The sequence below is a fragment of the Osmia bicornis genome, chromosome 7, assembly GCF_907164935.1.
Source record: "Osmia bicornis bicornis chromosome 7, iOsmBic2.1, whole genome shotgun sequence".
NCBI lineage: Eukaryota > Metazoa > Arthropoda > Insecta > Hymenoptera > Megachilidae > Osmia > Osmia bicornis.
This window is the reverse complement of record NC_060222.1, coordinates 2,452,637-2,480,534: the sequence shown is the minus strand read 5'-3', so window position 1 is coordinate 2,480,534 and position 27,898 is coordinate 2,452,637. Positions and strand designations below refer to the sequence as shown.

General features: G+C 38.2%; 2 protein-coding genes across 5 annotated transcripts in view; one reads left to right on the top strand and one right to left on the bottom strand.

The window, feature by feature from the left end:
* Positions 1 to 27,898, bottom strand: part of LOC114880265 (tudor domain-containing protein 1) — a 161,073-nt gene that overhangs the window by 118,389 nt on the left and 14,786 nt on the right. The window lies entirely within an intron of this gene.
* LOC114880149 overlaps positions 1 to 27,898 on the top strand; it is a 40,091-nt gene that overhangs the window by 654 nt on the left and 11,539 nt on the right. The gene's annotated exons all lie outside the window — the stretch shown is intronic.

Below are 27,898 nucleotides of genomic sequence, written 5' to 3'. Positions count from 1 at the left end.
ATCTTTATCTCCCCATGTATCTCTGAAACAGGTGTTACAACGACCAGGTTTCATGTATTTCAACGCCTGAGTGATTTTACAACCTCTCTAGACTAGACACGAATTGAATTTTCACGTTTAAAGAAGTACAGCAATTTCTCGTTAATTTTAAAACACTCTCATTGAATCGGGGATAGCACAGATGTAAGATAAATTGTTGAGAGGGATTCGCTGGGAAACGGGAGGAAAAGAGGATCGTGACACAGGTGTAAAGTGATGCAGGAAACGCATTTGGAATACAGACGGCAAAACAGTGTGAAACGAATCCTAGAACGATGTAAACACGTATTCCCAGACACGTGCTGCCCGGGTCATCTGGGAATCGATGCGAGCTGGTTAGGCATCGTCAACGTTTCTACGAGCGATACAAAGTCTGACAAATTCTCAAAATCCCAATTTCCAAAATTTAAAAATTATAGAATTATAAATTACAAAATTCATAAGATCAAATTGCTCATGCGGCAATATAACGCGAGGCTACATGTAAAACGTCGTTTGCCTAGCCAAGTAGCACTTTGTTCGAAATCCCATAGAAAAGGAACATGTTTGTGATTTATTTTCGCGCGCGAACGCCTCCACCCATCGAGCGGATAATTCGAAAGCCAGGTGAACGCGGTTGTGTTTTCAGTCAGCGTCTGGCGTGGTCCAACGACGACGACGACGACGCCGTCACCGTCGTCGAACACCAAGGGAAATCAAGCGTTCTCCGCTTTTATTTGCATAAAATGATGGGACTGGCCATGTCACGTTCGAAACGTCGGCCTCTCGACTCGGTTCGCGCGGCCCGTTCGCGCTGATTTTCCTCTTGAATTTCATTACGCGCCGGCCCCCATGGTACCCGGCGACTCCGCGGGAACAACGCGTGTCTCCGATCATTAAGTCCGCAAGTAGATGCAAATTAAAGAACCGCTAGAAATTTTCCCGCGAAATTGTCCGGCCCGTCTGTCTGACGCTGGATTTCGAAAGCCTTTCCATTCGGCGCTGATTCGTGTCTGCTTCACCTTCAACTAGGATGTTCAAATCCCGGATATTTTCATGGAAAATATGGAATATATTGCATCTGAGAGAATATTTAAAAGAAAATGGAGCAGAGGGTGGAGGGTATTCAAAAATTTTTAAATTCTAAAATTCTAAATTCGAAAATTTGTAAAGGAGTTGACCCATCCCCCCAAAAATCCTATTTACTCCGATGCCAATGAAGGAAAACTCCATTCGAAGGACGTGCAACAATGCATAGAAACGAGAAGAGTATTCCAGACGAATTAACGTGGATAAATGTCTCGAGGTAGAGAGGACGAGGTGGAAGAGTTTCATGGAACACGTGCATAGCCATTAAACCGCGCGGTACATCGCGAGAGGAGGGCAAAATTCTTACGGTCGTCTGAGTACTAAACGCTGACAAAGGTATTCGAAAAAGCTCTATTTGCCTCTTGTCGCCCCGACCATCTTCGGCATCCACGACTTCCAACAGAAACGATCTTCTCCCTCCACTGTGCGATCGTGAAACTCCTCGCGACGCCGTTTTCTCGCGTTACGTGCTGTCCCCGTTCGTTTTTCTCCTTACAACGAATCAGTTTCTGCCGACGAGGCGGCCATAAAACGTAACGACGTTAATTCTCCGTGTCTCGTACACCGTACGAGGCGCGGCAACACTTCTTCCGTGTACCGAATTGTTTCGATCCGGAAGTAGTAACCGGATGACGCATGACTGGAGAACGAGTGGACCAGATACCGGTCAAGTTTTATCTAAAGTCTTCGAAATTTTAAGAACCCGTCGAAAAAGAAAACGTGACAAGAAATATTCTTTTTCATAGAAACGAAATTGTTTGAATTTTTTTCCTATTTCATTTTTTCTTTTTTGAAGCGATATGAAATAAAGATCATTCAAAAAATCTATACACCCCAGGCAAAGCTTAGGATATTGCTTTGAAAAATAAAAAATACCCAGGTATTTTCAATTATTCCAGCAATGAAATTTTCGCCGGAATCAATGGCGATCGCAGACATATCCAATCCATAACGCGACAGTGTGTCAACCGCGTCAGAGAAAATCGAGTTTGCCCGCCGGCAGCGTTACAAATAGCGAAGAGCATCGAGTCAAAGCATCGCGGAAAACAAGCCGGGATCAATGGATTTCCACGCGAACGGATACGTGAAACACGAGAGGAACGAGTGCGTCGAAACGGATAAATATTTCCGAACGAATCGCGAATCACGTTCGCATTACTTGAATATCGTTACTATTGACACGTGATCATTGTCGCCGTTGAAAACGAATCATCTTCATTGTCCGGACAGTGACGCCGGGACACGACAAAACAGAAGCTGACACGTAACAGGGAAGGCAACAGAAAGGATATGATGGAACCGTATTGATTCCTGTGAATTATATTCGTCGTGATAACAATCCCGCCACTCGGTCATTCAATCTAAAATAAATGTTTTCTATCCATGTTTCCATTCAACTCAGGCTAAAACGTTTGCCTGTTTGCTGACAAATTTTTAGTCAAATAATTGGTGAAAATATACTCGGAATTGTAAATAGAAACAGGAAGAAGCATTTCGAGATATGCTGAATGAGGGAGAAAAATTTTTGATATAATTTTTAATGTAAAATAGATGGGAAATTGATGGGCCTTCATTTCAAATTAAATTTGGAACGAATGAGCTCCCCTCCTTCATTTTTCTAGGCTCAGAGGTGAATTTATATTTCTGGAGCTCACGCTTATTTTGAATAAAATTAAATTTAAAAAAATTTTAATATTAGCTAAATAATTTTCAATATTTTATTTAAAAACTCTGAAGACAATATGATCCAAAATAATTCTTTTACAAAAATGATATAATTCATCTTAAAAAAAATTCCCAAAGGTTCCAATAAATATATCAAGCGACTTTTAATTAACCGTTTCCCATTTCCCTCATCCACTCTATATCAAACCCTACAACTCAGCAGTTAAGTGATAAGATTTCCAGTTCACTAGTTAAGGGTTAAGGGAGAATAATAGAGAGACCGTAGGAAGGATTGTTTGTACGATCGAAGGGAGGAATAGCAGTGATCGAGCAGCAACCCCAGCTTTTCGAACCAGCCTCGAGGGGTGCAACGGGCAGCACCCCCCGTAATCGTGGCTGCGCTCACAATTCACGTCGCATACGGTGCGGGGTACCGTGGACGTCGGCTATGGGTATATCAACCGGTGTACTACCTGATCACCATAAAAATTTATACGCCATCGTTCGCGACCGTAAATTGTATTATCGAATGCATACCGTCGGCTCTTCGTTCCTACGTTCCTCTCTCGTCACCTGCCAACCACCCCCTTCTGTTTTTCCGTCCCACCCTCACGCGTCGTCCATCCCTTCTACGGAAGAGCATCCGCTCTTGAATTTTCCCGGGCTTATGGGAGACTCTCATAAAAGGTCTCGCCATGGGGATGATGCAAGAAAGAGGGAAACCGTGGCAATAAAGCGTCCTTTTTCGCGTTCTCCGCGGACCGTCGTTAAATTACTCGCGTTGTAAATTACTCGAATTGTAGCCCTAGCCACCCGGGAGAACCCGTCTCCTCGTTACGCCCCCTGTGTAATGAAGTTTGCTTTATGTACCGAGTATTCTTCTTATTACGACCCCCTGTTTCACCATCCGACCGGTGCAACCGGGTCGTTTCGGTTCGTCAGGTGAATTCTTTTCGGTGATAGTTAAACCTCTTATTGTTTAAAGTTCAAACGTATGGGTTTCGGAAAAATTTCAAACGGTATTACAGTAAATTCTTGTTATATTGACAAGTTCTCATTTGGGGGCAGAAGAGCAAATTACTACACCTGAGAATTCCTCCCAAAGTTAAATTGCTCATTTGGCAATATAACGAGAGTCTACTATATGACAAAAAATCCCTAATGACTTAGATTTGATAATAATTAACGTGGCAATATAATTAGATAAATTTTCTTTTTATTATCAAATATGATGACAGAATTTTTTGACCCAAAGCAGGTTCGTTTCACGGAACGCGTTAAGAAGGATACAAATGAAGAAGTTATTTTACGTAGGCGTGTTTAATCTTTTAACCAAGCACAATTCGGGATATTTTGCACGTGCTCGACGTGTACTTCGTCAGGCTTTTGTTGTGAACGCGCATTGTCCGCCAAAAGTACTGGCGTAAATTTTACGAGAGGTACGCCCGCTGTTTATGCCGACACTTTGACTTAAATCCTGCACACGGTCCGTGTATTTCTGTCGGGTGATGGTGTACCGGATACACCGTATCAAATTTTATGGAAAAATAACAAAAGTGTAACTAATATAAGGCGACCAACTGTTCGAAGATGAAATTTATATAAGATCCATCAATTTAACACTTTATCTACAAAAATTCGTTAATTATAATATTATTTAATAAAAAAATAAGAATTCTTGAAAGCATTGATGCAATCAATGACTTTCTATGACATTCTAATTCAAAGGAATTGATTTAACACTGCAAAAAATATTTCATCACTTTCGTGGAGACAACGTGAGATTAGAATTGTACGATCAGTGTTTATTAGCATACCAAAACCGATAGTTGGTGCAAGGAAAGTGAGACCAGAAGGGAGAGATTATCGTAACACGGAGGAACTCACTTTCCCGAGCTGGACGATCTCGATAACGCGAACAAGACGTTCGTTATTTAAGATTGACCAGGTGCACGTCGGTGCAAGTGAAAGCTAAACGAATGAAAGGCGTATCTCGTATAATTTGCATCGGACGCGTACGCGTGACAAGACCGCTTAAAATTCATACGTACATACACGATAAGCATGTGTGAAAACAGACTGCGAGGACGGTCGATGCACCAAGAATCTCAATTTCTGTTTACGTTTCATTTTTTTTTTTAAATATTCATTTGTATTTAATATTCTATAACTACACTCTAGATATTTATGGAAATGTGTATTTTTTAAAAATATTCTCCCCTTCGTTGTATAATTTTTCTTCTAATTTTGAAAAGAAATAAAATTCCAAACAATAATAAATATTTTTCAACTTTCATAGTCAAAGAGTTAATAAGCAATATAATATATTATAATGATTTCAATAAAACAGTATGTGTAAACAGTTAGGTTAGGTACTAAGTACTTCTTTTTATACACTGCATAGTATAATGTAGATATAATGCACACCTCGGTTACCTTTAGCAACTCTCATATGAATATCGCATGGTACCAGCTGAGGTTTTTTAGAGAACGCCATAGCCAAAGGATTAAATAATGAATATTCATATGGTCGAACTTACAGGATGTGTTTGAATCCATCTACTGCAATGGTCAGCCCTTCAGGATTCATTTGAAGTACAACACACGCGTTTCACTTTAATTGGACACTCGATCACACATAGCTTTTGAGCAGGAGCATCAAAGAGTTTTAAACACGACCACTAACTAGCAAGATAATAATAGCTTTAATAATAGTTTTAATAAAATACAAAGAGTATAACTCGCGACACATTTCAACCATTGCCGGTTATTACGTAGCGTAGAACGAGGAACGGTGGCGCCTCCACCGCTCTCCAACCACGTGGCGCATGGGGAAAAAACAGAATTCCCTAGTAATAGCGCGAATGCTGGATTCAAATATAAGATCCTTGCTTTTGATTGCTGTAGAACTATTAAATTGTTTAACAAGCATGTTGTTAAATTTGAAAGTTGGTTAGAATGACCCAGAGTCTAATATTGTAATATTAATATTATCTGTGATTTTGGAGAGAGACTTCCAGTGTAATAATAATAGTGTAATAATAATAATATTTAATATACAAACATACCGAGGCTGCTTAGTCCAATTTTTTCAGATAGAACGCAAAATCCACGAACCTTTTCCATCGTAAAAAATGAAAAAAGTGAATTATTTTATCTGCAAATATACTGTCGCTGAAATATTTTTCAACGGGCATGATTAGAAAATTTCAGCTATGAATAGAACGGACAACTAGATGAGTTTGACGTAATTTTTGTCGACGGCCAAATAACATTTATAACGTGATATACCGATGAAAAAAGGCGCTTTTAAAACGTCGAAATAAATTAAAAGCCGAAATTTATGGTATTATTTGCATTTATATTTTTTTCCCTCCCCCGCAACACCGAGCCCTGGCTGTGGATATTTAAACGCGAAATCAACATGCGTCGCAGCGCATCGTCGCTTTTTTACGTGCTCGAATAAAAAGTGACAGGTGACAGTAAAACACGGGAACAAATTTTCGTTTCGTTTATTTTTCTTTTTCACCCCCCGCTTTTGCTATTCAGCCTTTTTTGACCTGACCAGCACCGCCGTCCGGTAATTGTAACAAATGTTATGAGCAGCAGAGTTCGTGATAAAAAAGAAAGAATCATTCCGGTGAATTTAGATCGATACTTGAACGAAATGAAAAATCAACTGTCAGATGATATTTATTGTATTTCAACTAATTTTCAAAGAGAATGAATTCTACATAAGTAATAAATCACTGGAACAAATGATGAAGTCATGTAAAATGACACTAAAACATTTAAGAAAATGAGAATGATAATGGATTTCAAATTGAGTTAAAGTTGTAAATCATAGAATAATAGAATGGTGGAATAGAAGGGTTAAAATATTACCTAGTATTTGAATAGAACAACGCCCAAAGAATAAAATATTAAATTATTAAGAAATTCGAATAACAGGTGTTGAAATAATAGAAATTCATCTTATAGGTAACCCAGTGTGAAGGTTCGATTAGAAACGAGCCACTCTCGAACGATTCCGTGGAAAATAGCGAGAGAACGCGCGAACGATAGATCTCTGAGTGTGATTCGAGCTTGCAGGATTACACACAGTCGACCGATAATTAATCGGCGTACGGATGAACGACAGAGCGATTAGTAGGACGTACGCGGTGCTAGCGATATTCGAATCTGGCTGTCGTATGCGCAACAATGCTTTGGAATTCCGACTATATTTGCTGGGATTAAGTACTGCCCGATTGGGATAGCAGCCAGATGATAGTGCCGCCTCGATTTCGAGCCATCCCGGGGCCCGATAATATTTCTATGGACGTACCATGTGTGTTTGCCGTCGCATTTTCGACTCTTTCCTTTTCCATATCCATCAAAATGATTTTTACTCGCTAACCCTCCCCCATATAACCTGTCTATTCCTTTTTCTCTATCTCTCTGCCATTTCCACCACGTCCAAAAACGTTCGTTCGTGCCTTTGGATAAGTGAAAACTTCCAGCGAGCTATGCAAATCGTATTTGATTCGGAAAAACTTTCGTTAAATGGTCGAGAAACTGCTAAAATTCCGGGGGATTAGATTTTCAAACGGTGGAAATCTTGGAAAATATTTTTCATAGGGTTCAATCAAATTTCAAGTTTTCCAGTGAAATTATAATTATCTCTAAATCTTCACAAAACTCACAGCCTCTCTAATTCTAAATGTGGATATAAAAGGCAACGAAGATAATAATCAGCTTATCTTTTCACAACGTCTAATCGATGGTTACGAAAATAATCTGTTAAATCAGTATAAAAACAGTGACACGGTCGATTGAACTTCCTGTACCGTACAGTATCTACAGGAAGAGATTATATTAGAGAAACTACGATCTTTGAAATTACCACAGTGATTGAATTACTACTTTTATGTAACAGATTCTTTGCTTATAAATTAAATTTAAAATATTGCTAATCAGTGTGTTCAATTAAGAGCAGACCAGACAGGGTGATCCATTAACTCCTTGTCTTAGAACAAGTAGACTATAATTAGCGATTTGTATTTAAATATCGAGACAGATAATTAGGACCAAAATACTCTATAAATCCTAATTAGAATCTAAATTAATTCTAAATTATTGAAATTAATCTTGTCTAATTACTAATTCTTCTATTCCAATTAATTAGAATATTGTCGCATGAGTGATCACTATAAGAAAATTTTAAAAATCACTGAATTCTTCATTTTTTTTCCATCGATAAAAAAATCAAAATTAATATCAGAGAGGCACTTTTAAAATTGCTAACAATTTTTGTCATGGAACAGTCAGAAATGATAAAACTGTACACGCGATCACAGCAAGCGAATAAAAATTCTCTTTAATCGTGCAGATTGCAGGGAACGGTTATTTGGCAAGCAGAGAGCGTAAAAACGACAGGATGCAGTATAGCTCAGGGTCGACAGTGGTTTCTTTCTTCCCTTCAACATTGCGACACAGAGACGGACGACTTACTTTTGCCCGAAGGTCGGTCACGATCGATGTGATCGATCGATCGTCGATCAAAACGGCTCGGGTGAAACGGCTTCAAAGTGGCGTGTCGTTTGTATCGTCGTTAATTTCGTCGAGACTGAACGGGATATCGATAGCAAAAAGGAAACAGCTCGCGGCTACGTTTGGCGATAAAATACTAAGCGATCAGACAAGGAGAGACAGAGATGGAATATACACGTGAGGGGGGTAAAAATAGAGGCGAAAGGTGGACACGGGGGTTGTAGCGAAAAAGCGAACCGTGTATAGCGCAAATATCCGCGCAAAAATACCCCCAATCTATCCGTTTCCCGGTGAATTTTTACCTTTCAGCGATACTCGTTCGCTATTAGGATGACGTTCGGTTCAAAAGCGTGCCGGACCAAAGTGATTTCCAGAAATAACTTTTATCGAATCGTTGAGCTCCTTTCCTTTGGACATACAGTATATCTACCTCCTTGTTGGAACAGTCGGTTCGTGAAAAGCCGAGCTATGATAAACCACCCCTTTCTGCTTAACTTATCATAGGACAAACTCAATCAAGGTTCATGGTATTCAGTGAGTGGATATCAGAGTTGAGAAATATTACAAATAATTTTCTGATACATATTTTAACTAGAATGAAAATATTAAAAAATCAGAAATAATTTTTTCTTTAAAATAAAACCAATTTTCAATTTAAAGACACTTTTATTTCGAATAAAAATTGATTCTACCTGTTATTTTCAAATGCTATAAAATTTTTATCGACAGGATCCCTTCACAAGAATTGAACGAAGACCTAAATAGGCCCGGTATTGCCATCCAGTTTTTGCTTCAACAATATTAACCCGTTTACGTGACGAATACATTCAGGTGAAAGCAAACAAGAACGAACATAATCCGGTTACATGAGCTCATCCGACTGGAACAAGACTTTTCGAATTCCATGTAATCCAAGGAAACTGGTACTTTCACGAATTATACAGGAAATGAGGCTACAAATTTCAATGTCGCTTCAAAGGTATTAATTTTGAAATAAAAGTGTTTCGTACAATGGCAAATAATGAAAAATAAAAATAATGTTAAATTCTCATTATTAGAAAAATTAAAGAAAGGAGATTAAAAATATATTATTTTACCTATTTAGAAATCTTCCAAATAATTATTTATTTTATTGTTCTATAACCCTTGCCCAATACGAAAAATTGATAATTTGAAAGACAAACGAGGGTTTCTTTGAATACCCTAATTTTTCTTTTCACAGAATAAGGTAATGATTTACAGGCCACTTGTCTAGCAGGCTACTCGTCTCGGTGCGAAAGTGTCGATGACCATTTTTCATTTTCATCGGTTATCAGTAAAATCATAGCGTGTAGAGGAGAAACGTTTTACCGACGGCAAGCATATTCGGTGGACTCGTAAAAGGCGGGCACCATGTGCCCCGTTCGACCGACAAATGGCCGTAAAAGTCCATCACGCTGGTGGAAATTATAGTAGTTCACTGATATACGAGGAGTTCCTGTAACGATCTCTAAACGGGGAACCGCAACCGTTTATATTGAATGCGGCAAAGACAACGATATTGTGTTTTGTTAGCCTCCATGCCACGTAATTGATTTATCGATTACTCATGTTGGAAACTCGCCATATTACAAAGTACAGCTGGTATAACCACAAATTTTCTTACCTCAAAGGATTCAAAAATTTATCATGCCACAGTTAATACTTCCAGGAAATGTGACTTACTTATTTAACAAAGAAACATAGGAAAATTGTGGCTCTCTCCATGATCCGCCGTTCGAGGGTTAAGCATTCAATATCGATTACCAATACAATATTAATACCATTCAAAAATTCCTTCTCTTGACACATTATAATTACAATTACTCATCATATATTCACTTTATTTTTCAAATTAAAGCTCCCTCTTTTAAATAGTATAATTTTCTTTAAATTTCAGTAACTCCTCCAGATTTAAAACCACGGTATACCACAGGATTAAACCATAATTTGTCACCCATGAAACAAGCATCCCATACGAAAACCCAACGCATTATCAGCGTCTGTTCGAGACGCGAAACGACGTGGATCGTCATCGGTTTCGTGACCCATCGTTCGTCTTTTCCATAAACGTTCGCGGATACGGTTGCATCGAGAACGAGGACGGCGTATTTGCTGGTCGTCGATTGGCCAGACCGTATAAGCGTGGCTGTTTTACGATCCGCGGTAAAATTTTCTACGCTACAAAGTTATGAATTCGTTCCACGCTCGAATCTCCGTTACCGTTCCTGCGAGCCACGGCTCTTCATCTTCCGTCCTCTTATACCGGGGCGCGTCGCTGCCTTCTTCCGTTTTCACGCCTGCGACCAACCCCTTTTGTTTCTCGTTCGTTTTCACGAGCAGCCGGCTCGACGTTTGACGACTACACCGCGCTTTATGACACGCGATATCCTTCATCCGAAATATTATGCCTTGCTGCACCTCGTTGGACCTCGTCGCACCGTTCTCTCAGACAGACACAGGACACACAAGGCTGGCCTCATCTGAATCCTCGCGAGGCAAACGAAATATACGCGCGCCGTATGTAGCTGCAGACCGGAGATTATATTGAAACCGTAGTAAACTTTAATTTTGTCCAATCCCGGCCTCGGGAGGAATCTAAGAAGCGGAAACGGTTCGCCGAGTACAAAGAGTGTGCATGTCAAAGGACACGGCAGGGTGAATGTCGCAGCAAGCTGATGAACAACCTTAGCTCCACGTTTCGTCTAACAAACGAGACAGTTTATTAGGTGTTCCACTGTGAAAGTGTATTTGGTGGAGGCTCTTTGTGCACATTCCTGTTTAACCCTTTGAAGATGGGGAGTTTAAGGGGGTGAGTTCGGAGGAAGTGATCGTGATTGCAAAAATTATTTTCATAGGGATTAAGAACGATATGGAAAATAATATATTGTTAAAAATTGAATTTTTATCTAAATTCATGAAAAATTTATAAAGCAAACGAAGGGTTAGAATAAAAAGACCCTTCTATATTTATATTTTCATTCAGACTTTAAACAATTCCACCATACACACCCCATAGCCGGTGCACCGAGCAGAGAAGCTTTCAACAAAAATTAACAATTCACCCCTGGCAGCTACGCAACCCCTAACTCGTCCATGCCGGAAAGAGAAAACGAAGGCGATCAGAAACCGATGAAAATCACTTTACCTAGCCCGTAACGCACACGCAGCACGTCACATTATCATCTCAATGGGGTGAGATCCAAAAGGGTTACGAATCTCCATCAGTGGCGTAACTAGGATTTTTATAAAAGACTTAAATAATGAATAACAACTTTCCTGAGTAAACGTTTGAACACAAAAATAACAGGACCTCCTTTCCCCCTGTCACAATTTCCCTAAGAGAAGTTACATTTGGTACTTCCTTACATTTAAATTATTTATTTCAATGATGATTTTCTGAACTGACTATAATTTCTAATGAAAGAAGGTCTAGCCTGACCTCCACCTAGTTACGCCAATGGTCTTGTTCCAAGTTCAATTGGAATATCGAGCGAAATGACAGGGTAAAGGATGCGAGCCGATGGCAGGAAGGTATGTGCAACGTGTGCGAACGCGGCAGTGCGTAAGTGGACGCGGATAAACGGAAACCAAACGTTGAGTTCGGTTAATGTCCTGCGGACAGCCGGGCAGATGAGGTTGCCCTGACGTTGATAGGTTCCCGGGTGGGAGTGGAAGAGAGGATAGCCAGACGAGGGGTGAATAAAGAAGGGAGATTGAACAAGATAGAGGGACAAAGACAGTGACACAGGTGACGCACACAGAATGCAGCAAGGATGGCTTTACAGGGGAGGGACTGTAAAGTGGTAACCACAGAGCACGGTGCGGGAGCCATCGGGAACAGATTGCGATTCCCTTCTCTCCTCTAGCTTCTATCCAAACCTTTCCCCTCTCTCTCGATTGTTTCTCTTTCTTCGACGTGCTAACTACCAACTCCCCTCTCTCGCTTCGATACAAGACTCGACCAATCCGTGTACGTGCCCTGACACCACCGCCTGTCGCACCCTCGTTCAACGTACACGTCCCTGCTTACCTCGCGGGCACAAAATACCTGACAGCCCTATTGCCAGTCCCATTAACAGGTGTTAGAGCGCGCAATTAACTCGAAATCCCGAACCTCCACTCGCGCCAGACTGATCGCTGTCGTTACCTACTTGAAAAATTACCCCGACGATCAGCACAAAGGGTTACTTTCAGGATTTAGAAATATTTTACTTAGAGATACAGGGTGCTAGATGGTGTCTACATTTTTAATTGCAATATTAAATATTTCATCTAATTTCGGGTGCTGATCACTGATGATCCCGCATAGAAACACAGAAATAGCATTGTAGATTCAAAGAATAATTTACTACCCCTCCCTTCGAACAATAAACAAAACACAATTCGCCACGTCGACGTGCGCGAGAAAATTCGTTATGCATAGTTGCAGATTATTACCAGAAATTCTCCACTTCATAATATAATCGTGAACAAGGGGTCGGTGCCGAGGCTGATATAAAACACGCAAGAAAGTTCAGCGCCGCGGTATTCCACGGATTCTGAAAGTAGTTTCTTTTCCACGTCGGATGGTAACCGCAGGGGCCGAGAAAAGCCACGGGGAGTGTTTTCGGTTCAGAGGAGAAGGAAGGATCGCGAAAAGCACGATTAATCAGGATACTACGACTACGTGTTCAACGTGCACACATCGAACGCGGGCATACACGTCGGCTACGTTTAATCAAACTCACCGATTTCAAGCTGAAACAACGACAAGGAGAAATGGGCGGGGGCGGAATCATTGGGACTGTTGATGGTACTTTGAAATGGCTACGTTTACCCCGTAGAATCTCACTGTTTTCCTGAGAGACCAGACAGGAAAGAAAGGAACCGGACTCGGAGGAAACAGAGAGATATCCTGTTTTAAACTCACCAATGGGGTGTTTAATCCTTTAGCTATGCGCCATTAAGAATCATAATATTCATTATAAAAGATGAAAATTTATTTTTGACTGAATTTCAAAAATTATTTTAAATCAAATGCAACAAATTAACACACAATTTTCTATATTATTCTTGCATGTAACATTTCTTATGTAATTAATTATCTAGACTTGAAAGTTATATAAATTTCCTGCACCAAAAGGGTAAACCAGTATATATTTGATAAATAAATAAATAAATAGAAGGTTTTCTGTAAATTTTCGAAAAAATAACAGAATTTATGGAAAAAAGTAAACAAGGACTTGTACTGAAGGTTCACGAAAGACATGAAGGTATATGACGAATGAACGCGTTTGCAGGATGTATAAGGGTGTACATAGGGGGTAACAGTATATACAAGGAGCAATACATGGACGTACGTATGTATGGATTGCAAGGGCAATTAAGTTTTACGAGGCTGCATCGCAGGGAGAGGCGCCTGTTTCGAACGTTGAGTGCCGCTCGTAAAACCAGCTAGGGATAACTGCAGCGCACCCTGTTTATCCCTTTACCCTTTTCCCAGGTAGACGACGAAACGCGTTCAGTATCAAGCATCAACGTCCCGGGGAATTGCTGATAGGAAATCGATCGAAGCCACCAAGAATTGACGCTTTCAATCCTGAACTGTTTGTTATATTTTTGCATAGACTCACGATCCTACGATTGATGTTTGCTTATAGAAAGTTGGAAACTTTGTTACTTAGAGAAATTTTTGAGAAAGGTACAGGAAATTGAAATTAGAAAAATATTGACAATAATTACAGGTAGTTTGCCATAAATAGGACAAATCTATTTTTTGAATTTATATCAAAGTTTATCAATGAAAATTTTAATTAATACCTTTTGCAAAATTTAAAAGCTAATCTTTTAAAACCCAAAAATGACAAATTAATTTTATTTTTAATTTTGTAATTGAAAGAAAGAAGATCCTTCTTCATAAAGAAGTAAATAGATTATCGACAATTCTCGTAAATATAAATCTGCTAGATTTGAGCAAGCAGAAATGGTCAAAGCTAAAATGAAAAGAAGAAATAAAAGCTTTCAATCTCAATCTATCGAATGAAAAGTTTCAGAAACTTTTGCACTGTCAATTTTCATTCATCACCGAATAAATGAAAAGTAATGGATGACTTCTGTAAACAGAAATAGTATTCCCAACTCTACAATCTATTAATGTAAATCTTTATTTTAATTTTCATTATACATCCACGTTTCAACAGCTAAAGCAATTAAGTTTCTGCAACATCAACTTTATTAGCCAATTACTCTCTGAAACAAGTATTGTGCAGTAAGAGTCTTGAGTAACAAGTTCACAAGCATCTAATTACAACATACTATTATAGTAATTTTCCAGCTTCACTTGTTAATTAAGAATTCATTGTTCCCTGGTACGAAGAATTTTCCTATGCTTTTGTAATAATATTTTTCAATGAATGTTGGTTAAAAATTCAATTTTGAAGGAATTCATAAAAACTGCAATAACTGATTTGAAAAGGATTACAAAAGACGGAATAATAAAAATCGTATTCAATAGCTATTGAACACAGACGCCTGTTGATTGAAAATTGCAAAATTGAAATAAATTCATATTTCCACCGGATATTTAACATTTCACGAGAGATGAAAAACTGCGTACCGAAGTTCAATTATTAAATATTAGAAATGAATGTAAATAACGTTCTATTGTACGTATAGAATTTTCAGAAATTCTGTTTTAAACGTATCGACTACTATAGGGGTTACCAGTGATCCATATTATAAATTGCACAGAAGTAATCAAACGATTTAGAAAAAAAGGATTAAAAAACTGTTGCAGCAGTGCATCAGTTTCCTTCTGGAAACTGATAATTCTATCGTTAATACTTTGCTGAAACGTTGGTACAGCGGATATTTAACAGAAGTATACGTCATTTCACATGAACGCTGGTATCGTGACACAGAGGATGGATCGACGTACGCATTATTATATTTCAAACGCACTAGAATCCATCAGCGGCATTTGATTGACGCGAGGACATATTGAAGTGGCCGTTGTACCATCGAAATTCCTCTCGACGGCTTCGAAAAGCAAGGCAATAATAGTTGGTATAACGAGTCGGGGAGGGGGTGGTAAAAGGAAATCCTGTTTAGAATAATTCCTGGTCAATTAAACTTTTCCAGAAGAAAACGCTAACTTCCGATAATTCGTTTAAAATTCCTACCGGATGCAACAAAAACATTCTCTCCCTTCGAACAATACAAAATTAAGAAAGTTTTAATACGTTTCCCGGTCTTCCCGACTCTTTTGACATGTAATTTCGCTCTAGTTCTTCAGGAGATTACACTGTAAAAGAACGTCTGTTGGTTTCAGCCTGAGATTTCACTGATGATATCTGAACGAGATAAATAAACTTGACTAGGCACCTCCTTCTAAGAATTTCTAATGCTACCAATAATTATTTTGATAATTATGATTTTCTAGAAATTAAGTCACTGCTACTAAAATAAGGAAAAGACCTAATTTTCAACCCCTAATACATTAGAAATCTGGGTCAATCGAGACTCAAACTTGCAAAATATATTAAATGTATAATTTTTAAAGGAAAGAGTTTCATATGTTAGAAAAATAATTTTCAAAGGAAATGTAAAATTTAAAAAGTGAAAATAATATGAATTGTAGCTCCCTCCATGGTCCGCCATCTGAGGGTTAAACATCACATCCGTCAAAGTTTTGCGAATAAATCATCCCTTTCTCCAAAGACCAAATAGAAAGAAGAAGAAGAAGAAGAAAGAGGAAACAAAGTATGAGGGAACGCGTGTTCGATTGCCATGAGAGAGTCTTCCACTCCTCCTCGTTCCCTCTCGAGCAATTATGCATAATAGGGGTAGCAGCTGGCCCGTAGCCACGTCTACCTGTTGCACGAGAGCCGAATCGCTCGCTCACTCGCTTGCTTACTCGCTCGTCGGCGCGAAACTACGGCGCCGTTCAAGAGGCCGTTTCCCGAGGGTGGAGGTAGGTCACTGTGAAAGAAAGAGACCACGCGCCGGTTTAGGGTTGAATTTTCGGCGTCCCACTCGAGGAAACCGTGTCAGAAGGTCAGCCTCTATCGTGCTTTTCTACGGCCGTATCCAACGGTATTGGATATCGATACCACTGCAGGGACTTCGCGATGGCTTGTTGAACAGCCAGTTATTTTCTTTCTTTCGTCTATCAAACGAGTGCTGACGATTTCGAGGCATGGAATTGTAAGTGGAAGAATTTTTACAATTTAACACCTGTTTAATGGGTTTGATAATTATATTGAATATGATTTTTTTAGTAAGGGGTAAAATATTTTCTAAGAATGTCGTAAATTTAATTTCCTTAATCTATTAGATTGTTAATGATTTGGAGGTACAAAATAGAAAGTTCAACATTTTTTTTAATTTAATTTCTCCTTAATTGGTTCGATAATTACTGATAACACATGAAGCACAATGTATAAAGAAATGTACATATATACATTAAAATTTTGTATAATTATTATTGAATGATTTTATATTGAATATCAATCAATATTTTGACAAGAATAATTCAGTAGACGATTTTAAAACAAACCTGATAAACAGACCGACAGTTAGATCGCGACGTCAGTTAATTGTCGAGCGAGAATGTAGCCCGCAGACCGGGCAAACTTTCGCAATTAGCAGTACCATTGGGTTGCCTTGTATAATTATATTAAAACGGTACACGGTAACAATTAATTATACCGTCGGCTTTATATTAGGAATTTCCTGCACACTAACTCAACCAGACAACGCTAACTCTCGACTGTACAATAGGCTGTACCCAACTGTTACCGCGTTCAAAATTTCTATTTTCTCCAGTTATGTGATGACTGAGATGCACGACAATACGAAATAGTTAGCAATTCAATTTCTAACCGCAATAACGACGAAACAAATCATTTGCGGGTTAAACTTTAACAAGCTCCGTGGAGGAACTTGAACGTGAATTAGACAAACATGATTGAATTGCTGGTAGCGCTGATAAAGCTGTTGAAACTTGTTAGAAAATTTCTATATCTCAGAATTTCTATTTTAAATGATAAAAAATTATGTAAAGAAAATTTCTAATAATTTTCTAATAAATTTTTCCTTCAACAACTCGATATTTAACATTTCTATTTGCGACCAATAATTCAGTCAACTTTTCATCAAGCAACGTCTTATGAAACAATATTTCTTTTCAACTGATTAACTTATTTGCAATTATCTTCGACTAAAATGGTAAAACGAATTTTACGATCACCCTGTAAAATCAGTATCTATGAGAAACCATAGGAAAACGCTTTCGCCTGGGGTTTGTTCATTCCAAACAGAGAAATTTCTGTGCGATAAAAACCTTGGTAGAATGACAATAGTATTTACGAAGAGAAATTACACGTTTGCTGAAAGGAGTTAGCAAAGTTTCAGTGTGAAATGCAGAGCCAGAGAAGCTATAAACGTGTCTAATCCTTTCAGTCGTAAAAGTATTATGCTAACAAACGTTTGTTTCACTATGTACGGTTGTACTTTCATGCAGGTAAATGAAAGTGTTTCTTGATGAAGAGGTAATTGAAAACACTTTTGTTTACTTATTGAGTAATCAAAATAACAATTAAAAAGCAAAATCCAAGAATTAATTAATTTTACATTCTTTAATTATTATTTATATTGATCAAAAATGAATAAAGCCGATAAAAATAGAAACTATTTATCAAGAATTTCATATATAGATAAAAATGTGTTTTATTTCTCATAAATTTCGACTAAAAAAACAGGCAACAATAATCAAATCAATTAATGAATATATCCCTCCAATATTCGCTATAGTAATCGATTCATTGGTTCCATATAAATTGGACTAATAAAGACAGAAGCCATTTATCTAGAATTTCAATCACCTAAAATGTCAAACAAAACTCTTCGCCCTTTGCAATTATCTCTATTTCTAGCATCCACCAGGTTCGATCATTAAACGAGTAATATCAATGAAATCAATCAACTCGTTAATTGAAAATAAATTAGGCTGATAAATTATGCTAAAGAAAATTTGATTTTTCATAACATTCGACCACCAAACGAGCAACAATCGGGCCGGTTAATTATCAATCGTTCGATTCACATGATTGTTCAACGAGGGGTATGAAAATTAACGAAACATCTAAATACCTGATGAAACGAGCGGAAATGTATTTCAGCCGAAAATATAGCTGCTCGGAACAAACAGACAGATATGAAAGGAGCAAGCCAGGATAAAAGAAGTAAAGCAATGGTAACGGGAAGAAGAAATGAGTACGATGAGGAAAGAAAAAAACGAGCAAATAGTCGGCTAGAGGGTGAGGTAAAGGAAGAGAAAGGGAGGGACGAAGTCAAAGATCAGACGATGCGAATAATTGAAATTTTCCAGAACGAGAACTTAACTTCTCGTTCGAAAGGGCGTGCTACGAGGCATGGCAGAATGTGGACCGTATCTCCATCGACCTGGCTCTCGGGTCTATGCAAACATCCGTCGCACCTCGTCCTCGTCGTCGAGCGACGAGCCTTTCAATATGCTAGTCGCTCGACAGAGAAAATCTGAAGGAGCACGAACCGTCGCGTCGGGGTCGATGCTGGCACATACCAGGGAAACGAGGGAAAAGCTGTTTAGAACGGGTGGAGAACCGTGAAAAACTTGCGGTTTCTACCTTGGATCGTAACCGGGAAATCGGCTGGATCGATGTGGCCTCGAAACTCAAGCACGAGGAAAGTAAAAATTTTCGATGGAGATGTAATTTACTTAAATATCGAGAAAAATGTTATTTTTTTAGTTTATTAGATTTTAGAAAATTAGGAAAACTCGAGTACTTTTTCAGAAAAATACAAATTTTCCTCAGCACTATATCGTCATTTTCACTATGGAAGTCTATTTCAAGTAATAGCCTGTCAAATAAAGTGAACAAAGTCGTATCCTTTGAAATTAAGATTCACGTGAGCAGAAACTCACAACTATATTGGGAAACATCGTTTCAGTAAGAGTACGTGACATTGGTGTGCTTTCAAAATTCATTCCTCGATTCATTCCGAACAGCGAATAGACATCCACCTACGGAACGAGAGTTGTTCTTATTTTATAACAACTTTTCGTTATTCCGCGCGAGTTAACGGAAATAATATGAAACGAAGTGCACATTTTTTACTAGCTACCGAGCGTTTCTCAGCTACGTGGAAATTACTTCGCAAGAAACGAACAGACAAGAGCGTGCAACGATCCTTAAGATTTGCCGTTGCTGGCCAAGTAAAAGCACCGGAACAGAGTCGTTCTTTTCATTAAACGAACGTTTTCCTATGAAAAGCGTCGACAAAGATCGAAAGCTCGTTGAAATTCAAACGTTATTTACCGGTGCGTTAATAGTTCCACGTCACTTTACAATTTTTCTCAACGATCAAATATTCTGCGATCAAAATACTTGCACGCAATTCATTTTTAAAAATCTCCATTCTGTAAAATTACATTTACAGTTTCAACATTGAGTTAAATAATTTAATATAAAAGCATTTGAGTATAATTTATGAAGGGTTAAAATAAAAAAAAATAATGAACATCCTCCCCTTATTGGAAATACATTTAAGAGTCTCTCTCCATGGTCCGCGTTCACCATTTTTCAAAGCAATCAGATACGTCATCCCCGATCACCTTACATTCAACAGGCTATAAATCTAGCTCTCTCTCAATCATACCAGTCAGACAATAATTATCCTCATTCCATCCAATCGTTTGTTAACTGTCTGGAGCATAAAAATGTCTATCGAGACTGCTCGCCAAAGGAGTCGGACTTCTCTCGACTAACGTAATTACGGAGAGCGTGAGCCATCGAAATGGAAATTTCGCGATGAATTGCCACCAGGCTGGGCCAGAAACGTACAAACGACAAAGAGTACCGGTGTCCCGTGATTCCTATTCTCCGTGAGGCGTTGCAAAAATAATGACGATGCTACACTATCCGCCGGGCGGAGACAATAAGGGAGGACGAGCGTGAGAGGGAGGAAAGATTTAACGAAAGGTGTTAATTAGCAGCTTCTCCCAGGAATGCGGATACTATTAATTGGTAAGCCGAAGTTGGACATTTAGAAACGACACCATATAACTGGTGGTAGTTGCTGAATGAAAAACAGCTATAACTGGAAAATTTTTAATGAAGACATTTGGGTCAAATTTGACTTTTTAACCCTTTCGTAAATTAACAATTCGACGGGATTATTAATTATTTATTTTCAAATTTCTTTTAAATATTCTCAATATTAATTTAATTTCGTATTCCTATATGAAATGTCACATGAAATAATTAATTTAAAAATTACAATGGTACATCGATGATAAATTCTAATTTAATTCAAAGTATCTTTCCCTCTTATTCGAATCCACTGTAGAGATTAATTAAAAACTAACCCAATGCTACTCTCACTCCTCTCTACAGGTGTGCAATGAAAACACCCGTTAGCGAAAACTTCTCCAAGTTCAACGACAATGCAAACCACAATTTCTCTCTTGCGTTTGTTACACTCGGTATCTCTTTCTCTTTCGAGCCAGCCTCCGGCTACGGGCACGATTTCAAACCATCGTGTCTTTGACCAGCTGCTGACGAGTACTCTGCGGCTTTCATGGTGCACTCTTTTCGAGACACCCATAGTTATAGAGTAGTCAGACCGGAGGTTGTAAGTGAAATTAGTACCGTCCGTGGTCAGACTGGCTGGAGCAGCTCGCAATTTCGGCAACTCTGCCCGGTAACCGCGTTCATTATCGACGTTGTTGCCTCGGATACGTTTAGAAATGTTTAGTTTTGTATTTAAGAGGAGATTTGGTTTCACAGGGAAGTTTGCTGTTGTTTCGGATAGAGGTGGAAAAGTTATTATAATTAGGAAAAATAAACTAACATTAACACACTGACTATGATAGCTACTGTCGACATCGATCTTACATAACAACTCGAAGAAAATAAATTAATGTATAGTTGAATTAGTATTAATATTACACCCTGTTACGCAAAGTAGCAGGTAGACTGTAATTGAAATTACAGTCTACCGTTTTCACTGGAGCAATCAACAAGTCTACCTCGGTTAGAATTTTTCTTTTCTTCAAAACTTTCACCAATTATTTCCCGTGTAAACAATTTAAAAGAATTTTATTTCGCAAGAAGATTTATATTGTATCGAAATCCTGAAGGATAAGCAAGGATTTGTTAATATTTCATCGAGGTAACATGCAATTTTCGTTCTTTATCAGAAAAGAGTAAACTTAGGATCGATTTTTTTTCCAGGATTAATAGCACTGGATAATCGCGTGTTCGCAGACCATTTAACGTTTAAATTATCACACAAGTATATTATATGTATCCGGATATATTGGAACACATTCATTTTTTCCAGACTGTCTAACGACATAGCTAACGATAAAAAATGCACAGGGAACGTGCAAATCTTAATTTCGAAGAAAAAATCATTCGCGTGAAAGTTCGTGCATCGACGTAATCTAATCAGATATACTTTTATTTACATCGAGATTTATTCCTTTCGAATAATCACCTATTTTCTGGTTACTACGTACAACAAGGAGAGACGGTACATGCATTATTCAAACGTTTAAAGAATTCTTATTTTTACTGTTGAGTCACATAACAGTGACCGGAATAAATACAATGGTGGAACAATTGCTTAGCAATTATTCGAGGAAAGTTCACTCTTTTCTTAATTCTTCGAATTCTTCCGAGCGTTTAGTATTGTGTAATTTTTAATTCTGTTTCTAACACTTTTTGTGCAACGTTTAATTGAAAGTGTCAAATGGGTTTCTCTTAAAAATATATACTTTTGTAATATGAATCATTAACACTGATGACAATACTATTGCTATTATGCAAATAATGTAAAATAGCAAATAGAAAGCTTGAAATTTGAAAATTATCTATTCCAATTTCTAATAATTAGATTAGGTCCACAAATGCTCATGTTCATTGTGGCAATCAACGTGTTAAAAGTAATTTAGAAAAAGCATGTAACAAGTAACAAGTAAAACAGAAAGAAATAGGGTGAAACTTTATAATCCCGAGGGAAGCGATAAAAGCAGCAACGATTTAAGATAACACGATTCGTTAGAATCGATCCGTGTCGTAAATAGATTCTTTCGCGATGAAAGGTACTTTTCTTCGCGATTCGAGTTACCAGCAACACAATCGAATTGCTTGGAAAAGGGAGAAAAGAAAAACGTCCCGGAAATTACATAACCCGGAATTCTCAGAACGTTTAAGGCGTAAAGTATCGATATGCTGAACAGCTCGAAAATCTAACCAGCTCGAAAGTATAATACACCAACCTGCTGTGGACACCGTAAGATCAACGGACCAAGACTGGACTAACTAACCATCAGCTTTCTCCAGTGATCGTCTCGTGTCTACACAATCGTTCTTAAACATAGTATATACACATTTGTATGTATCAACATCATTTTTCATACGAAACAATAAATTACCAATAAAATTACCAACAGTTGAATTATAATTAGTGGAAAGTTAATTACTGAAGCATTAACAAATAACTCTATAGAAAAATAAATTAGAGGATGAAAAAATAAATTTAGTAGTCAACCTACTTTTACAATTCAGTCCTTACCGTCGACCATTAACATTAACCAGATCTTCCTATTGTAAATGGACCACGTTTACGTAAACAATTAAAGGAGACGAAAAACTGGTATTAACGAGGAATAAAGAGCCGAAAGCAACGTACACAATGGGGTACTTCTTGAAGAACGAGAAGAGGGGTTGAACTTTGAAACGTTCGAGGATCACGGAAAGGAACATTTGTCTTTCGAGGAAGAAGCAGAAGAAAAGACGACCACGAGGAAGACATTGTCGTCCGAATGAGGAGGGATGAGGGGTCCAGCGCGTTTTCTAATTGCATTATAAACTGTCAAAGGCCGAGCATCATAATTGGCTTTCCGTTCGTGCAATTTGCATGCCATCCGCGTGCTTTCTGCTAATGATCGCCTCGCTCGTGTGCACTCTTAGAAATCGAAAACCTACTCTTTCTCCTCTCGCTGTTATATTTCCGCCGCTTGTTTCCGCGACGCTGAATTGACTGGCGCAAAAGGGTGCAACGACTGGCTGGGTAGATCAGGGAAATGGAAAGAGGAAAATGCCTAATGGGAGGCCATGGTGCAGCCAGTCGTGCCACCTCTCCCCTGTTAATTAATGATCGCCAGGAACGATTTGCTTTACTTCGAACGCTTCGAACGTTTTTATTCCTCCGGAGGAAATTCGTTTCTATTTTGAAGAAAATTTTATCATAAATTTCAAAATACCTAAAATTTCAGATTACAAAAGAATAAAATGCAATATATGCAACAAGCTAATAATTGCATCGGTGGCAGCCGAAAGTGCAGTCAAGGATGCGTTTAATCACGGCAGTGGGTATCTTCAATAAGTAACGAGCGTTGGGTTGATGCGGTGGTTCGCGAAGAATCGTTGTGTTTTCGCGAAATTACCACCACCACCCCCTCGCCCCCGTTTAATTCGGCTTTTCACCGTGAACAGCCCGTGCACCGAGGCGGCCTTTATCTCTGCCGCACGTCAACCATAACCGGTACGTACGAGCATCGGAGGAACGAAGTTCGCGTAATCACACCAGAGAGAGGCGACGACTAATGTGCTTAGCGTTAATACCCGGTCAGGGATTTCGGATGCGGAAAGGGGAGAGAGAGAGAGGATTTTGGGGTGCAAACTATCGAAAGAGAGAGATAATATATATCGAGCTGTACAGAGCGATGGAGAGAAACGAGCTGGCCGGTCTATACCTGGCAACTTCGAATTAATAATCAATGCGTACTTGCATCGGAGGGGTTGTACACCTGTACAGGGGGTGTGTACGCGCGGCCCAACACCGACGGGGCAAGAACAGCCCAAAACGGAACCGTGTATATACGTGCATCGAGTATCTACTCTTATCCTACGAACTAAGTTAGTCGATTCCCTATGGTCACTCGACTGTCGAGTTTCGAACGAAGCTCCTCGGCTTCCTCCTCGGCTTTTGTTATCCCGTATTGCGGACAAACCACCGGGCTTCAACTTGTTTCGCAAACATTGCTGCCTCAACGTAACAAACCGCGGATATGTGACTTTCTTCGTGGAATTTCGTCTGCGGTTCAAGAAGATGTATTCTCTTTGGATAAATTCATTTATCCACCTTCTTATTTCAGGAGGTTAAATTTTAAAATATAATATTTTATATGAATTTAAGTATTTTGGAGAGTGCCTCAATCTTAACACTTAACGAAGAGCTTGTAAATTATTTTTTAACTTCTATAAATTCTTCTCGACCCACTTTAATTTTATAAAATAATTTATGCATACTTTTTTCGAAAGAACACCCTCAGGTACCTCAACTCTAATTTCAACCCCCTATGAAGATAATAAAAAATACAACCCTTAATAACACATTGCTCAGCATTCCCAGAGACACTAGTTCCTCTTTCGTACATACTCTCGAGCGTTAAATAAAGGGTGCCGTTCGACGCATTCGTAGTTAGCCACTTCAACACGTTACCATGTAAAAGTTCGCGGAGTATGAAACTCGTGCAACTAAGGCGCGGGAGTAAGGGGGTGGGTTAGGTGGAGGAATACTTTCGTTATTTGTAACTCGAGACACGGGTGTATCCCGCGGATGTTTCCCTCCGCGAACTTCAACTCCCGACGTGTCTGGCAGGAACTGGTCGCGAAGATCGTAACGAGAGAGGACAAGCCGTCGTCGCGTTTGTAATTTCAACGCCCGAAGACAGTATTCATCCTCGGTGCCGAGAACGGCAACCTGCTCGTTCGAGTGTAAGAAGTTTCACGTGAAATGTCGCCGGCTACCTATACACATACATATATATGTATGTATCTCGACGACACTCCTGACTCACAGACGACTCCTTTTCTTTTCGAGCGGAAATCTCGCAACCGTAACGTTTTCGACGTCGACGGAACGGAACTCGATTATCCAACGCATCGAGCTCCAGCGATTCATGCAAATTAAGTGCACCGTGCACTCGTTAGTTTCACGATCAACCACGTGATGCTTGATCCTCGTAATATGTAGTTCTTTCACTTCAGCTGATCTTTAGGGGTTTCAACCCTTCCAGCTGATATCGGGGTTAAACTTTACTTTAGGGGACAGCAAATTTTCGACATTTTTCTTTTCTAATCTATAGTTTTTGATTCATCTATTTCATCTAATGAATTTTCTATTGGGGGATGAAGCGTCGAATTTAAGGGGTTGAACTGTTCAAAGATGAAAAATTGAGTGGATGTAATTTTGAAAGCATCATAGAGTATTTGCACAAATGCTTTTGCATTTAATTACAATTTGCAATCATGAAAGTACACCCTCTTTTTTGAAATAAATTAAAGAAGAGAACTGTGTTACTCAGTTTTTGTAATAATACTAGAAAGAAAGAAGATTATTTATTCGTAGAATTTTTATTAAACGCGTGCGTTCTTTCAACGTGCAAACACGAAAAGAATCATCAGAACCTGGCTGGAACGAAGTAAAATATTTAAAATCCAGAAAAATGAAAAACGTAAACGTAGGTGCCATGCTTGGTGCGCACAATTTTCTGAATATAAAATCTTGAGAAGAACTCCGCTCAGAAATTCTGGCTCGTAATTAACTGAAACTCGTCGGTGATGTTGAACGTTCTAAAAGAAAAAATGTAAACACGTTCTTAGAAACACCCTGGAACTCTTAACGTCTGCGCAATTATGAATGTAGTATTGATCAGCGTAAAATAATTAAACTGCTAAAAGAACCGGCTCCTGGTGCATTCAAACTTTCATCTAATATTATACACCGTGTTGCATCCTTCGGATACTAACGGTGAAACTTTGTTTTCACTGATAAAACGATATTATTATTCATGCCAACTTTTTGCTTATTAGTTTTATATTAGCTAACTTATTACTTGAATTTTTCTATTTAAAAAGACAATAGAACTGATATGGATATGTGAAACAAAATAAATTTTAATTTAAAATTTTTCACTTACTTAAAGTTTAATTTACTAAGGGGTGAAACTACCCTGGAAGTTTCAAATGAAAAAATATTGATAAGGTGAAGGAAACCTGTGTCCAACCATAAAATTCAGAATAAAAGTACGAATTAAAGAAAAACTATATCAGTAATCATAAAATCTCGACGTACTCTCTTAGAAAATTTAATGTAGATCCTAAAAATTCGAACAGTTTTTGTTTTAAATGACAATTACAGTTTTTATAGACTGCATCATAAAAAACTGCATCAAATGCAGGACTCGACTATTCCACCTCCCGTGCCGCCATTTTGGCTCTGATTTTACATCTCAATATTCCAAATTGTAGAAAAAAACTCGTTTTATAAATACCTGTAAAAATGTCTTTCATATCTTTTATACTTTTTAAGAAAAAAAAAATATTTAGTAAGTTAGTTCCTCGGTCCAAAGATTAAGGGTAGTTTTACTCCCTATGAATTAATTCGTTGATTCAATATCTAATACTTATTATATTTATATTATTTATACTTGTGAGAGGCAAGACGTGAACGCATAATAATGAAAAGTGCCGATTACTTATAATGAGCAATATCTATTCAATTAACATGATCAGTCGATACAGATTCATAAGGACCAAATTAAATTTGCGATCGAGCTCGTATAAATCGTATTAAACCTTCGAGTATCATTTTCCATTCCGTCGAATATTTCCAATTTGCACCCCTCCTGTCCCTCGGACCTTCATTGAAGTCTATACCCATCGTGATAGCTACAACCATTCGTCTGTCCTTTGACCGTGATACTCTACGCTCGAAGGCAGAATGCTTTGAAAGTCATCTGCATATCGCATTCGACGAAGAACAGTTTGATCACTTTTCAGAGGGTTAAGAACCGTGATGGTCATAATTGCACAGTGCTACACCGAAGAACTGCAGGGAAATTTAAATATTGGGAAAATAAAACCGAAAGACTGAAACTGTAATATGAAATTTTATCTTTGATAAGAATTTAATCATCAAAAGTTACAGAAATCAATTGTCGTAATTGAAATTAATTGTAAATATGGAAAATGTAGAATTTATATTGGAATTTAATATCTGTAAGAGGACGTAATTAAATGGAATGTAATTTCAATGGATAATAAATGAAAATTTTGTCGCATGAAATTTTTTATAAATTAGAAACCAGTATTAAAATTTGGAAATTTTGTATTTTCTCTAAGTATCGGGATATTTCAAAGTTTTCTTTCTAGGAGAATTATTCTATGAGAAAAAATTTAAATATTTCTTCGCCATTAGATACAACAACTTTTATCGAACACCTTATGTATCATTCCAGAATGGAACATCCTGTGTATCGTATACTGGTTAGTACATGCCACTGGAACTACCTGAATATCTTTGTGAATACTAGCGTTAGGGAAAATTGGATCGAACGAATATTGCCTGGCTTAAAAGAGTTCATACTCTGCTACTACTCAAACTTTCCTCATCGTTTGCAATTTCCAAGATTTCGAGGCATCCACCGTCAATTTCTTCGCACATTTTTCCTTTATTAAATATCTATACAACATTTAAA